The sequence below is a fragment of the Stylophora pistillata genome, chromosome 11 (genome assembly GCF_964205215.1).
Source record: "Stylophora pistillata chromosome 11, jaStyPist1.2, whole genome shotgun sequence".
In the NCBI taxonomy this organism is placed as follows: domain Eukaryota; kingdom Metazoa; phylum Cnidaria; class Anthozoa; order Scleractinia; family Pocilloporidae; genus Stylophora; species Stylophora pistillata.
In genome coordinates, this window is record NC_142529.1 from 26,252,928 (window position 1) to 26,264,524 (window position 11,597).

The 11,597-nt window shown below is 43.1% G+C and overlaps 1 long non-coding RNA gene and 1 pseudogene across 1 annotated transcript in view; one reads left to right on the forward strand and one right to left on the reverse strand.

Annotated features, from left to right (window-relative positions):
• Positions 1-11,597, forward strand: part of LOC148720868 (uncharacterized) — a 222,254-nt gene that overhangs the window by 4,827 nt on the left and 205,830 nt on the right. The gene's annotated exons all lie outside the window — the stretch shown is intronic.
• On the reverse strand, positions 8,097-10,921 carry LOC111338599 (uncharacterized; annotated as a pseudogene).

Here is an 11,597-nt window from a genome sequence, read left to right on the forward strand (position 1 = left end):
GACAATTTTCAGAATCCGAAGGAAACGATCGATCTTGTCGTTTGAATCTTCTGGAGAGGTTTGGTTGTGGAGAGAACTGATGGTATGTTATCACTCCTATAAACTGCGTGTTACCTTTTATTCAAAGATTCAAATAGGAAAAGATACCTCGTTCAAAAGGCTAAACAATAAAGTTGTATCATATCTATATGATGGAAGTAAGATATACGAATTAAAGTCGCTCTCGAATAAAAAACATATTTGAAGACTAAGTGTTAACAAGTACAATGACATCAAATCGAGTCAATACTGCACACCCAGTGTAAACCTTTCAGAATAAATTTCCAATTTACCATTTTTTGACAGCATCATAAACCTGAACCATGAAGGCTGGCTAATTCTAAACGAAACTCTCATGGATTAATTTTAATCTTACTTCATATATGACTCAGTATTAACAAATTATGGGAAAGGAAAACGTTTTTAGACTTTCGTTAGTTATTTGAAAGTCAGTCGACCCTCGATGAAAGTTGAATAAGGAAAGGAAGACGTTTTGGGTGAAAGTTGTAACTGGAGTCCAAAATATAAAGTGATGACATGATTTCAATAAATAGTGAATTATTTTATCTTTTTTTTTTCTATAACATTTGCAGAAGAAAAATCTATCACTTAGAAATGGTTATCTGAAATTACTTAATAAATGGTTACAATTCTGAACAAAACTCCGAAATCCAATGTAACCAGTACTATCTTCTTATGTTTATTAGTAAGTATTACAGTTTGGTTAGAGAGGAATATAAGTTTACACTTGCCTCACTGGGTTATGAATTAGTCAACCCATACTTTAAGTTAGATATAAGAAAAGTAAGGCTGTTTGGGTGTAAGTTTTAGCCGGGTTATAAATGAAAGGGAAAGGAACGATTCATATAGTGCAATTCTCAATTAAGTGTCGAAGATGACCTGATATTCGTTTGATTTTGCTTTATTTTGGGCAGGGATAGGTCTAGAAAACTCGCACCATGGATGTTCTAATTAAACCAATCAGAAGCAAAACAAGAACCAATCGTGGCTTGGTTGCCCTCGTATTCCCGCGCTTTTGGTGCGCTTGCCTCTTTTTCATTCGAGTCCTCATTGGCAAATAATGACGCAAACCTTTGTTATTGATTGGCTGTTGTGATGAACTCACTTTCCTTACTTTGTATTTAGTTCTGCAACAGCAAATTGGAAACAGCTTTATTAACAATTTAATCTTTGAGTAAACTGAGCCATTGGATCAACTTCATGAATTCAGTATGCATGATCGCCATCGATCATACATACTGATTTTTCAGGTCTGAAATTCGCTATTACTTAAATAGCGCTATCTACTGCGAGGATCGTGCATCATATGTATCTAATACCGCAGTACAAAATATATGAACTTCATATATTTCATTGTATCTCATTTATCACTTTCACGGGTTTATTACGAATCAACTTAACGGCCTGCTCCCAGTTGGCTTGTTAGCTCAATTGGTAGAGCGCTGCACTAGTATCGCAGAGGTCAGTGGTTCGAATCCCGTACAGGCCTGATTTTTTTTAGGTCTGATTTTCGCTGTTGCTTAAATAGCGCCATCTACTGCGAGGATCGTGCATCATATGTATCTAATACCGCAGTACAAAATATATGAACTTCATATATTTCATTGTATCTCAAACGCGATACAGTTTATAAATTTCTCCTTTTCCTTCTCGAATTTTTTTGAAGAGGAGAAGTGAGTTTTTTTCCCACATATTCTTTTGTTTTGTTCTACCAATTTCTCAACACATTTTATCTTTTTTTACAAATTCATAATTACAAATGCATTGTCTTCGCAGTAAAATTTTAACCTCGAAGCATCCTCGTGCAAGTTCTTCCTAACTCACACGAGGTTATAAACGACGAGCTTTGAACTTAGACTAGATTTACACTCGAGGAATTGTTCCGGATTCGTGGTGAATCCGAAACGTTTTGGTACCGGATTGATTTTGCCGTCTACACGAAAGTGGACGAATCCGAAATAAAAACTCCCCGGTTTGTTCGTGTCTCCGGAGATTTTGAATCCGGAATTTAAAGTGGGAACTTTTAGTCCGATAACTTTTGAAGCCGGAAAGTTTTGTCGTGTAACCGCTTTTTTTCTCGAATCCGGATATTATTTCCGCCTGCAATCTTCTGAGTTTGCGGTGAAACCAAAATGGAGGATCCGGTGCTAACATTGCTGGCGGTCTCTGGTTGCCTAATCTTGTTGCAGGTTCAGGCGATAAATTTTATCATGTGTACCGCAGTATTTCTGAGGAAACGCAAGTTATTATTGCAAGAAAGTTTAAGGTCAGCCACACTTAATCGCCGACGACGTAGACTGCTTGGTATCTGTCCAACTCAAATTTGCCTCAGTGGCATCTGGATCTACTCTAGCCTTTTTTGGGGGAGGCATTTTCACTTTATCGATCGAACGACGAAACAACACTCGGCTTGGTAACCATTCCATTTCGAATGTTCCCGGAGTTGTCATTGTGTGTAAACGGTCAGGAAACCGAATATCCTTTCAGTGTAAACGTCTACGAATCCGAATACTCCAAAATTGATGAATCCGGAAACATTTACGAATCCGGAAAACTCTCCTCTAGTGTACACCTAGTCTAAAACAAGTGAAAAAACCCATTACGTCGTTGTCTTTTTGACTTAATTTTTTTTTTCTTCTGTGCAGATTTCAAAACTATCGAGCTCGGATATAAAATGAAAAAGAGGTTTGTCTTAGATCGCGGCAATCCATTAGCTGCAGATAGATCTGGATCCTTCTCTGCGTGTACATCTGATACTACATCGAAAATTATTGCAGTGATGCAGTTGATCACAGTTCGATAGTAGCTTTAATCCGCTTGCTTGCACCTTCCTGTTAACGGTGGGCTTGGATATGAACTACGTGTAGATCTGTAACAATAATTAAAAGAAAATTAAAATCTTCTTATTACAGGGGTGTTACGAAAACTAAGACCATCGAAAACTGAGACCCCCTTACTTCTTTTGGTGTAAATAGCCTTACCATTTCGCGATTTGGTTGATGCTTGAGGGTTTTGATGGCGGTGGGAATAACAACGAAGCTGATGAAGTCTTGAGGCCTGTCTGTTTCGTCCGCATTTTGACTAACGAAACACACATGTAAGTCACGATAACGACTAATGTCAAAAAAATCACAACCTTAGAGTGAATTGAGATCTGCAACTGTTTCACTCTGTTTCTCTCGAAGTAAGTAGCAAGTTTTCTCTCCAAGGCATGTCGGTTCTTAGAGGTGGGTGTCCACACTTTAAACACGTTACTCTTACCGTGCAAGCGCGACCTTTCTGACTGCTGTTTTCGTATGGTTGTATATCTTTACTTTCACTTGAACATCGTTCCACGACTTGGGCATCTAAAACCCCTCTGTCTTTCGTTGGGTTCATGACTGCTTGGCCGATGTAGCACTTTGGCCCCGAAAGAGAGTTTCCTTCCCTGTGTATGAAACTCTTGCCAAAACTGCTGTATTTAATTACTGTAAGAACGCAATCGTTTATGATGAAATGTTCTCACCTCGTAACCACTTTCATTACTTTCACTGTAAAGATTCTTCTGTCTGTTGTGTCTCCATTGATGTATGTCTTCGTTTTCGGCTGAACAATGTTCTACGTCCGTGTCTGAATAACCACTGTCTTTCACTTGCTGTTTCAAGAATTCAAGAGATCACTGCGAACTGACCAAGCTCTGAGGTTTAGGATGTGAATAAAATGCTTCCACAAGATCACGCCTGAGTTCGAAGTGATAAACGCAAGGATAATAGAGAAATCTATCCTCTGCAAATTAAAACACATGTATTTGTCTTCTCTTGCTCTTTTTAGCTTGCCCGTCTCTTCACCTGCAACAAGGCAACCACGGCATATGTCGTCTCGGTAGAAGTAATGACGGCTCAGACTGAGAACATTTCGTCCAAAATAATCAAGATAATTGTCCGGTTTGTGGTAGTAGCGCTCTTGTCGAATCAGCTCCAATCGAGAATATCTTTGGCAGTTATGAGGTGCACATACCCAACTGTCGTTTAAGGTATTTGTAATCGTGTTACACGGCATTGTTACATGGAAAGAGTGCGGGAAACTCAAGGCATTGATAGGATTTCCATACTTAATTTCATCAAACTCTTTGCTTGTAACCAATAGGAAACGACATCGTGCAAAGAATAGGGGACCACCGATAAAAATCTGGTTAGCAACAATTTGAACTCGCGTCGAAGATCCAAAAGCGCGGTAAAGTATTGAAATGAGATAAAGAGTAATTTGTTTTACCGGCGTTTGTCGGAGCCTTTAAGTCGGAACCTTTAAGTCACTTCTATTACATAGATTTTAAGACATCGTTATATATTTCCACAATTTGCAGGCCTTCATTTCCATTTCCCTCCAGCAGACGTATGATAGTGAGGTATTCGAGACTAGCCACCACGTGTTCAAGGTCTATCATCAAAACCTCTTGATTGTCACTTTTACCATCCCAACGCAAATCAATGTGGAGCAAATGCCAAAGCAGTCGCACGACAGCTAAGTGAAGAGGGGTCTGCTTAAACACGTTTACTACAACAACAATGCCTCCGTGTTCTAGAAGTAATTTTACAACGTTCCTGCTCCTATTCTGCGCAGCCAAATGGAGAGGTCTGTCTACGGAGATCTGTAGTCTGGATATCACCTCCAGGCATTATCAAGGAGTGTACAACAGTATCCTCCTTACTCTCTGCAGCCAAATGAAGCGCAGTTTTCTGATAGTTATCACGGGCACTTATATCGCACCCACGTCGGTTTAAGAGTTCCACTGATCGTTCATTTCCTTCAAGCGAAGCTAAATGAAGGGGAGTCCGTCCTAAATCGTCTCTAGCCCTTAAATCACAACCATGTTGGATTAACATTTCAAGCATTCGTTCTCGTCCTTGTACCACGGCCAGATGAACTGGAGTACATCCACACATCTCCACGTTGGACATCCCCTCCACGTTGTAATAGCATTGCTGCTATTCGTTGGTGACATTTCCCTACAGCCAAGTGAAGAAGTGTCTGTTGTTGGTAAGTCTTGGCGTCGACGTTACCTCTTCGTTTGGTCAAACACCTGCAAGATCTCCGAAACCAAACTTTGCAGCTACATGAAGAGGACTTTCCATGCGGAAATTAGGAGAGCACATTAAGCCCACACTTCGGTAAAAGTTTGGAAAACTGAGTGTATCCATTACCAACGGTCCAATGAAGAATTTGACTCTCTTTTGAGAAACAAAAAAAGAAAACGTTTGTAGCCGATAACATCACGGCAAAGCTGACCAAACATTTTATACGAACTGGATTAAGAACATTCGATTGACAATAACTATTCACTTGACTCTGGTGAGGACCTCAGCTTGGGAATACACTCACCCGGGCGATCAGACTACACTATCATATGACTTACGCCCAGTTCAAACTATTTTCTGTAAAAAGGTTTGCGTATGTTAAACTTGGTTGTATCTTGGAGCGCAAAAAATTCCGATCACTTAGATCGCTTCCAAGTTATAGCCTAGGCACTTGCCACAGAACGACCAGTTAGGGTATTCAGTGAAACGTTATAATAGTAATAGTTACTTGCAAAGTCATAATAATAGTCGCACCATGCTCAACAATAATTGGACATGTCTGATACAAACGTCACAGTGATTCAATATAGGATTAAGTAACAATGATTCACCACGGGAAAACTGTTTAACATGTTTTAAACCACACGAAAATCGCCCTTCGTATTCTTGAAGCATATTTCAATCATGAGGCCGAGCGCTACAAAGTAATTTAAAACTCAATGTTCATGAAGTTTGAAGACACACGTACGTACCTCCAAGCTTGAGTCTTGCTAATACTGTCACCAAAGCAGCAGTTAACAAATGGAATACGCTGCTTGATAACATAAGAACTTCTAAATCTCTCATTGCTTTTAAGTGCGCTATTCGTAATATTACTGTATAGATGAGACTAAGGATGATGATATATATGCGTGTGCGTAGTAATTTTATATATATATCCTAGCATCAGCACTGCACTGATGAGGCCCAGAAGGCCGAAACAGTACTGTCTGCAGTTAGATATAGCTCTTTGGCATACAAAGCTCTGCTTTCATGACCAAGTTGAGCACTGTGGGGTGAGTCATTGCCGCTAGCATTGTGCATAGCTCACTAGGCTTTCCTAGTTTGAGCACTCTGGCATGGCTTAGACGATACCACAAATGTGGTATTGTTCGGGGTAACCATATCGGTTCTCCCCCACCCTAGCATTAGCACTGCACTGATGAGACCCAGGTCTCGCATGGTAAGTGTTGCTTCGTACTCTTGTAGTTTGAAGTTGGTTCTGGTGTTTTTCGAGGTCTGAGTTGGATAAGTGAGTACCTGCCGGGAGGGAAAACTTGCGACTTTTTCCTCCCTGGCAGTGGTTGTTTTCTTTGGTTCCGTTTTGGTCGCCCATCCCTTTTTTTGGATTTCTCGGTCGATCTGAACTTGCTTTCCTTTTTGCTTTTTCTCTGTTTCGGTCACCCATCCCTCTGACTTGTCTTTGGGTTGGGTCCGAGTTTCAGCATGGTCGTGTCCTTTAATAGGACCATCGACGTTGACTGTCAGGGGCTCCCTGAGGAGGTACTTTTCTCGGAAGCGGTTGGTTTGTTGCTGGGTTTTTTTGACCGTGAGTCTGACCATCGGGTGGCTGCGGTGCAGGCATGTCCTGGCCGTGTTGCGAGAGTCACTTTTGCTGAGAACGGCGATGCTGCTAAGTTATTTTTTGAGGAGCTAGGTGTCATCAAGTTGGGGGATGTAGAGTGTAGGGTGGTTAAACCCCCTCCTCCTCCTCCCCAGCTTACTACTGTTGTAGTCTCTTGGTTTCCCTTTGAGGGATCAAACGACGCCATCAGCACAGCTTTGTCTGCATATGGTACGGTCAAATCTGTTCGCAATCAGGTTTGGCCCGGAAGGCCTTCAGTGTCCACCGGGTCACGCATTGTCCAAATGGTTATTAGGAATGTCATTTCACCGTTTATTTCTATCCGTGGCGTCCGCTGTAAAATTTGATATAGGGGGCAACCCCTCCAGTGTACTACTTGTCATAAAGTTGGTCATAAGTCGGCAGAGTGTCCCCTTAGGGGCAAATGCTTCCGATGCCGTCAAGGTGGACATCTAGCTAGGAACTGTCAGACGACCGTGGGTGCTCAACCTGCTGTAGACACATCAGTAGAGATGGACATACCCTCGTCTGTAGCTCAAGAAAATGATGTGACAGCTGAGACAATTGCTCCCGTCCCTAATGACGTTGTTGCTGAGTCTGAAGAGTGCGATAACCTTGAGGCCAGCGAGGACCGTTTTCCAACCTGCACATCGGTTGACCAAGTACCATCAGTCAATGTCTCCCGTAAACGCGCTGCTCCCCAGACTTCTCCGGTTTCAAAAGGAACTGTAAAGAAGCCTGCTACAACGGATACAACCCAGTCGATTTCCGTACCAGTCGCTAATAAGATAACCGTGCCACCCTCCGTTACGTCGGTCATTTCTTCCAAGTCCAGAAGTGAAATTCTCGAATTGCTATCCACACCTCCTGGCCTTTCAGGTGATAGAGTAGACCTCCTACGGTTAACATCACACCTTCAAGTTCCTCCTGGTTCAATTGCCTTTGTTCTCAACCCGCAAAATGGTCCTCCTAGACATGTGCTAAAGTACACTCCGAAGAAATAGTTTAATATTAGTTTAAAAATTTAAAACCTAAAAAATGAAAACTAAAAAGTAGTTTAAGTTATTTAAGTTATCGAGTGTGTGTGTTCAATTTTTGGTGTGAGTGTGTTAATTTTTGTTGAGGTGGGGTTCGATTCCCCAGCGAGTTTGGTGTCTGGTGACCCTCGTTTCTGGTGGACCCCAACCCTAAGGCATTGCACGCAAGCCATGGGTGGGATTAGTCCTGTTGGTCGGCGGGCATTGCACACGCCCTTCATCGGGGGCCCGGCCGTCCACCTTAAACATAAAAAAAAACTGCACTGATGAGGCCCAGAAGGCCGAAACAGTACTGTCTGCAGTTAGATATAGCTCTTTGGCATACAAAGCTTTGCTTTCATGTCCAAATTGAGCACTCTAACTAGGATGAGTCATTGCTCTGCAATTGCGCATGCTCGCTAGTGTACTCTAGTTTGAGCACTCTGGCATGGCTTAGACGATACCACAAAGGTTGGATCGTTTGGGGTGACCATATTGGTTCTCCTCCATCCTAGCATTAGCACTGCACTGATGAGGCCCAGAAGGCCGAAACAGTACTGTCTGCAGTACTGCAGTGCTGGGGCCCCTTCACTGGGGTACTGCACAGAGGAGGTAGCCTTCCCGTAAAACAACTTGTAAATAGTAATAACACCCAGCAACTGTCAATAACCTAGCTAATTTCTCCTGTGTTGGGTCTCCTTCGCTGGTGTACTGCACAGCGGGCCCTTTACCGTTAATTCACTTAATTGAGTTTTAATTGAGTTTTGTTCTGTATATAACACTAATTATTGTATAAATAAAGTTGATTTTCAAGAAAAAAAAGTACTGTCTGCAGTTAGTTATATATATATATATATTGTTCGGGGTAACCATATCGGTTCTCCCCCATCCTAGCATTAGCACTGCACTGATGAGGCCCACTCATTCCGCTATTTTGATAACTAAAATCGCGGAATGAGATCATCATCTACTAAAAAGTGCTCAATAGCTGGATTTAGGTTACTTGGACTTTTACTGCAACTCTGAGTTTCATGCCTCTTGCGAAGCAATCATCAGGCAACTGCCAGAAATAACGGTTACAATCCACCGAAATTGAAAAGACAGAACAATGTGTACATGCGCGCGCAATATACTGCACGCGCTATCGTAACGTTGCGTTCTTTAACAGGAATTTCCCGACATGTCTGCAACATGATGTCAGCTCATTTCTTTTGTTATCTTTCTGACCGCTGGTGGCGAGCGAAGGAGATTCAACACCTCTCGTAGAACAGCACGGTAGTCCCGTTTCCTTTTTCCGGACATCACGACAAACAGAAGAGGGACTTGTTTCGCCTGCTCGCCGCTCTTCACAAAGGCGTTGATAGTAAACAGCTGACTGAAGGGCTGGCTGGCGACAGAGTTTGAAGGTGCCATCTACTTACCAATTTTTTGCTTGGACAAGCTGCTGGAGTTGCTGATTGGTTGCGAACACCAAGTGGCACTTGCTACGGCTGCAAATGTCGGCCTTAGGGAACCCAGTGGGGATGTTTTCTTCGGAGATCTCGAACTCCAGGTCGGTCGGTGGAAGTTTCTGTCTAAGTCGATTTTCGGCTCTGGCCATGTTCTCTAGTTTTGGGAGGGAAAGGCATGGATTTTGATCTATCTGCTCCTCCAGCAACACTTCGTTTACAAAAGCTAAAGCCGGCCGGAACAAATTCTCTCGTGCTACCTGTCAGAACAAGAATAATATAAAAATTGTTAGTGCATTACAAACTTATATTACACAGAAGAAATATTTCTCCAGTACGTACATCATGCTATTTTAATAACATATTTACGTATATAGTGTACCTTTTTCACGCGCGACTGGATCTGGGTTGATGCCAGGACACCAAATTCACCTGGTTGGTTGTTACCATGCAATCCCGGAAAGAAGGCACCGTCTCGCTGGATCACAGACGCTTTACACCGGTGGTCTTTTCGGCGCACGATACACTGCCAGTCGATGGTTCCGTTGGGCCGTCTTTTTCTGATGTTAAACAAGTAGCCGGTGTTGGTTACCAGCTTCATTTTCCCCCGTATGGTGCCCTCTAGAACGAGTTGGTAGGTTGTCTCAACTTGCGCTTCTGGCGGCAGGTCTGGCCCTGCGGCTGAATCTTGAATCTTCAAAAGAGGTTTCCATTGTCACTATGTCTGGCGTTGAGGGCGGTTCGAAAATGGATGACTCATCTCGAGAAGGATCTTCGACAGGGTCAGCTGCAGGTAGGTCGGATGCGATGTCGACAGACTGAGCAGAAGATGAATCGTAGACAGCGGACTCGAAGTTAACAGGAGTGCTTTCACCAAGAGGGAACGGCTCAACGAAGTCGCATGTAGAACAGCGCCAGTCAATTGAAGTACCGTTTTTGACTGCATCGCGGTAATCAGACTGGCATACTCCGGTGTCACACTTGCGGTGTTGCCAGTGGGGACAACCATCACAGTGGAGACCTTCTTGACAGGCTCTAGCTGGCTGTTTACAAGAAATGCACTTGGTCGACATAACGGAATAGCTCAGAATGAACGGATTGTATAAAGTGCCCCTTTTACACGCTTCCCTAGGATCGAAATTTTCATTTCGAATAAAACACGCGATTGGATTAGATGAATCGTTTATCCGACAAACAATACGCATGAAGTGAAGTGTTAATTAATTAAAATACTCACCTCGAATTAACATACTTCCCGCCGATCTTTTCATGAGCCGAACCTAATTCGGAACGGCTTTGATTCAGACGCTCTACTTTTCATGTGCCGATCTAAATGCATAAATTGTTATAATGTATTTTGCAAAAATTGAGAAGACTTCGCTTGGTGGCGAGTTGGCTGGTGGCGAGGTCATTTTGTGGTGGCGACTTGGTTGGTGGCGAGGTGATCGGTTCTCTTTTGAGGAGGGCTAGGTTAGGGTTGGGCTTAATAACGTGTCTCTGTAAGAATCAAACATCTAGTACAGATGCGTCACATGTAAATAACAGAGGCGTCAGATGTTTCCCAGATGCGCCGCATGAATTGCCGAGGTCCCAGGGGTTTCATCAACATGTGGCTTGCGTCACAGATCTGTGGCATGCGTTACAGATCTGTGGCATGCGTGAATAGATAGATAGATAGATAGATAGATAGATAGATAGATGCCTCACAGATACGTGTGCTCAGATAAGTCGCATCTAGTACAGATGCTTCATATGTACATTACGTATGCGTCAGATGTTCCCCAGACACGTGCCACCAATTCCCGAGCTCTCAGGGGTCTCATAAACACGTGGCTTGCGTCGCAGATCTGTGGCATGCGTTACGGATCTGTGGCATACGTGAATAGATGCTTCACAGATACGTGTGCCCAGATAAGTCACATTTAGTACAGAGGCTTCACATGTAACTTACGGATGCGTCAGATGTTTCCCAGACTCACCGCATGAATTCCCGAAATGCCAGGGGTCTCATAAACACGTGGCTTGCGTGACAGATCTGTGGCATGCGTTGCAGATCTGTGGCATGCGTTGCAGATCTGTGGCATGCGTTGCAGATCTGTGGCATGCGTAAATAGATGCCTCACAGATATGTGTGCTCAGATAAGTCACATATAGTACAGAGGCGTCACATGTAACTTGCGGATGCGTCAGATATTTACCAGACTCGCCGCATAAATTCCCGAGAACCCAGGGGTCTCATAAACACGTGGCTCGCGTCACATATCTGTGGCATGCGTTACAGAAACGTGGCATGCGAGAGAAGATGCCTCACAGATACGTGTGCTCGGATAAGTCACACATCTAGGACAGATGCTTCACATGTAAATTACAGATGCGTCAGATATTTCCCAGACTC